Genomic DNA, 4,301 nt, shown 5'->3' on the forward strand with positions numbered 1-4,301 from the left:
ACCGCCACAAGGCGACCGCCACTGGCCCCCAAGCGCCAGCCCCGACCGCCACCCCCCCGACCGCCACAAGGCGACCGCCACAAGGCGACCGCCACAAGGCGACCGCCACAAGGCGACCGCCACTGGCCCCAAGCGCCAGCCCCGACCGCCACCCCCCGACCGCCACAAGGCGACCGCCACAAGGCGACCGCCACACAAGGCGACCGCCACCGGCCCCAAGCGCCAGCCCCGACCGCCACCCCCCGACCGCCACAAGGCGACCGCCACAAGGCGACCGCCACAAGGCGACCGCCACAAGGCGACCGCCACAAGGCGACCGCCACTGGCCCCAAGCGCCAGCCCCGACCGCCACCCCCCGACCGCCACAAGGCGACCGCCACAAGGCGACCGCCACAAGGCGACCGCCACAAGGCGACCGCCACTGGCCCCAAGCGCCAGCCCCGACCGCCACCCCCCGACCGCCACAAGGCGACCGCCACAAGGCGACCGCCACCGGCCCCAAGCGCCAGCCCCGACCGCCACCCCCCGACCGCCACAAGGCGACCGCCACAAGGCGACCGCCACAAGGCGACCGCCACAAGGCGACCGCCACAAGGCGACCGCCACTGGCCCCAAGCGCCAGCCCCGACCGCCACCCCCCGACCGCCACAAGGCGACCGCCACAAGGCGACCGCCACCGGCCCCAAGCGCCAGCCCCGACCGCCACCCCCCGACCGCCACAAGGCGACCGCCACAAGGCGTTAGTGGCCGCGCCCGGTACTTTACTGGACCCTATTTGGCCCGCGGACCGGCCGGCGTCGCTTCCTTGAATGCTTAGCCGCCTTTCGAGCTGCCATGCCGGGCTTGAGTTAGTGGTTTGCGCCCGGTACTTTACTGGACCCTATTTGGCCCGCGGACCGGCCGGCGTCGCTTCCTTGAATGCTTAGCCGCCTTTCGAGCTGCCATGCCGGGCTTGAGTTAGTGGTTTGCGCCCGGTACTCTACGTTAAAAGTCAGGCGGAACGGCTCTGAAGCTCCAGACGGTGCTTCCTTGAATGCTTAGCCGCCTTTCGAGCTGCCATGCCGGGCTTGAGTTAGTGGTTTGCGCCCGGTACTCTACGTTAAAAGTCAGGCGGAACGGCTCTGAAGCTCCAGACGGTGCTTCCTTGAATGCTTAGCCGCCTTTCGAGCTGCCATGCCGGGCTTGAGTTAGTGGTTTGCGCCCGGTACTCTACGTTAAAAGTCAGGCGGAACGGCTCTGAAGCTCCAGACGGTGCTTCCTTGAATGCTTAGCCGCCTTTCGAGCTGCCATGCCGGGCTTGAGTTAGTGGTTTGCGCCCGGTACTCTACGTTAAAAGTCAGGCGGAACGGCTCTGAAGCTCCAGACGGTGCTTCCTTGAATGCTTAGCCGCCTTTCGAGCTGCCATGCCGGGCTTGAGTTAGTGGTTTGCGCCCGGTACTCTACGTTAAAAGTCAGGCGGAACGGCTCTGAAGCTCCAGACGGTGCTTCCTTGAATGCTTAGCCGCCTTTCGAGCTGCCATGCCGGGCTTGAGTTAGTGGTTTGCGCCCGGTACTCTACGTTAAAAGTCAGGCGGAACGGCTCTGAAGCTCCAGACGGTGCTTCCTTGAATGCTTAGCCGCCTTTCGAGCTGCCATGCCGGGCTTGAGTTAGTGGTTTGCGCCCGGTACTCTACGTTAAAAGTCAGGCGGAACGGCTCTGAAGCTCCAGACGGTGCTTCCTTGAATGCTTAGCCGCCTTTCGAGCTGCCATGCCGGGCTTGAGTTAGTGGTTTGCGCCCGGTACTCTACGTTAAAAGTCAGGCGGAACGGCTCTGAAGCTCCAGACGGTGCTTCCTTGAATGCTTAGCCGCCTTTCGAGCTGCCATGCCGGGCTTGAGTTAGTGGTTTGCGCCCGGTACTCTACGTTAAAAGTCAGGCGGAACGGCTCTGAAGCTCCAGACGGTGCTTCCTTGAATGCTTAGCCGCCTTTCGAGCTGCCATGCCGGGCTTGAGTTAGTGGTTTGCGCCCGGTACTCTACGTTAAAAGTCAGGCGGAACGGCTCTGAAGCTCCAGACGGTGCTTCCTTGAATGCTTAGCCGCCTTTCGAGCTGCCATGCCGGGCTTGAGTTAGTGGTTTGCGCCCGGTACTCTACGTTAAAAGTCAGGCGGAACGGCTCTGAAGCTCCAGACGGTGCTTCCTTGAATGCTTAGCCGCCTTTCGAGCTGCCATGCCGGGCTTGAGTTAGTGGTTTGCGCCCGGTACTCTACGTTAAAAGTCAGGCGGAACGGCTCTGAAGCTCCAGACGGTGCTTCCTTGAATGCTTAGCCGCCTTTCGAGCTGCCATGCCGGGCTTGAGTTAGTGGTTTGCGCCCGGTACTCTACGTTAAAAGTCAGGCGGAACGGCTCTGAAGCTCCAGACGGTGCTTCCTTGAATGCTTAGCCGCCTTTCGAGCTGCCATGCCGGGCTTGAGTTAGTGGTTTGCGCCCGGTACTCTACGTTAAAAGTCAGGCGGAACGGCTCTGAAGCTCCAGACGGTGCTTCCTTGAATGCTTAGCCGCCTTTCGAGCTGCCATGCCGGGCTTGAGTTAGTGGTTTGCGCCCGGTACTCTACGTTAAAAGTCAGGCGGAACGGCTCTGAAGCTCCAGACGGTGCTTCCTTGAATGCTTAGCCGCCTTTCGAGCTGCCATGCCGGGCTTGAGTTAGTGGTTTGCGCCCGGTACTCTACGTTAAAAGTCAGGCGGAACGGCTCTGAAGCTCCAGACGGTGCTTCCTTGAATGCTTAGCCGCCTTTCGAGCTGCCATGCCGGGCTTGAGTTAGTGGTTTGCGCCCGGTACTCTACGTTAAAAGTCAGGCGGAACGGCTCTGAAGCTCCAGACGGTGCTTCCTTGAATGCTTAGCCGCCTTTCGAGCTGCCATGCCGGGCTTGAGTTAGTGGTTTGCGCCCGGTACTCTACGTTAAAAGTCAGGCGGAACGGCTCTGAAGCTCCAGACGGTGCTTCCTTGAATGCTTAGCCGCCTTTCGAGCTGCCATGCCGGGCTTGAGTTAGTGGTTTGCGCCCGGTACTCTACGTTAAAAGTCAGGCGGAACGGCTCTGAAGCTCCAGACGGTGCTTCCTTGAATGCTTAGCCGCCTTTCGAGCTGCCATGCCGGGCTTGAGTTAGTGGTTTGCGCCCGGTACTCTACGTTAAAAGTCAGGCGGAACGGCTCTGAAGCTCCAGACGGTGCTTCCTTGAATGCTTAGCCGCCTTTCGAGCTGCCATGCCGGGCTTGAGTTAGTGGTTTGCGCCCGGTACTCTACGTTAAAAGTCAGGCGGAACGGCTCTGAAGCTCCAGACGGTGCTTCCTTGAATGCTTAGCCGCCTTTCGAGCTGCCATGCCGGGCTTGAGTTAGTGGTTTGCGCCCGGTACTCTACGTTAAAAGTCAGGCGGAACGGCTCTGAAGCTCCAGACGGTGCTTCCTTGAATGCTTAGCCGCCTTTCGAGCTGCCATGCCGGGCTTGAGTTAGTGGTTTGCGCCCGGTACTCTACGTTAAAAGTCAGGCGGAACGGCTCTGAAGCTCCAGACGGTGCTTCCTTGAATGCTTAGCCGCCTTTCGAGCTGCCATGCCGGGCTTGAGTTAGTGGTTTGCGCCCGGTACTCTACGTTAAAAGTCAGGCGGAACGGCTCTGAAGCTCCAGACGGTGCTTCCTTGAATGCTTAGCCGCCTTTCGAGCTGCCATGCCGGGCTTGAGTTAGTGGTTTGCGCCCGGTACTCTACGTTAAAAGTCAGGCGGAACGGCTCTGAAGCTCCAGACGGTGCTTCCTTGAATGCTTAGCCGCCTTTCGAGCTGCCATGCCGGGCTTGAGTTAGTGGTTTGCGCCCGGTACTCTACGTTAAAAGTCAGGCGGAACGGCTCTGAAGCTCCAGACGGTGCTTCCTTGAATGCTTAGCCGCCTTTCGAGCTCTCCTGCCCGGCGTGGGTTTCGCGTCCGCGCCCGGTACATTATGGAAGCCAAAAAAAAAAAAAATTCTAAGTGCGAGTGGGACCGGCCTGGGGGGCTTCCTTGAAAGCCCATCCGCCCTCCGAGCTCTCCCACCGGTCGTGGGTTGGCGTCCGCCACTGCTCAAAGCGAACTTCAAATTATCTGCTTAATAATGTGGAACACCATTCTTAAGTAGTTTTTCCTTAATTTGGGCTCAACTGGCCGGTAATGATCCCCGGTGTCTGAGATTGATCTCAGTGATCCAAAGAGCCCTGACACGTAATACCATCCATGAGTTTAATTGAAAAACAAAAAATGTAATCTTTATGACACATAAATACAATTTGCATAA

This window comes from Syngnathus typhle, unplaced genomic scaffold, assembly GCF_033458585.1.
Source record: "Syngnathus typhle isolate RoL2023-S1 ecotype Sweden unplaced genomic scaffold, RoL_Styp_1.0 HiC_scaffold_77, whole genome shotgun sequence".
Classification (NCBI taxonomy): Eukaryota; Metazoa; Chordata; class Actinopteri; order Syngnathiformes; family Syngnathidae; genus Syngnathus; species Syngnathus typhle.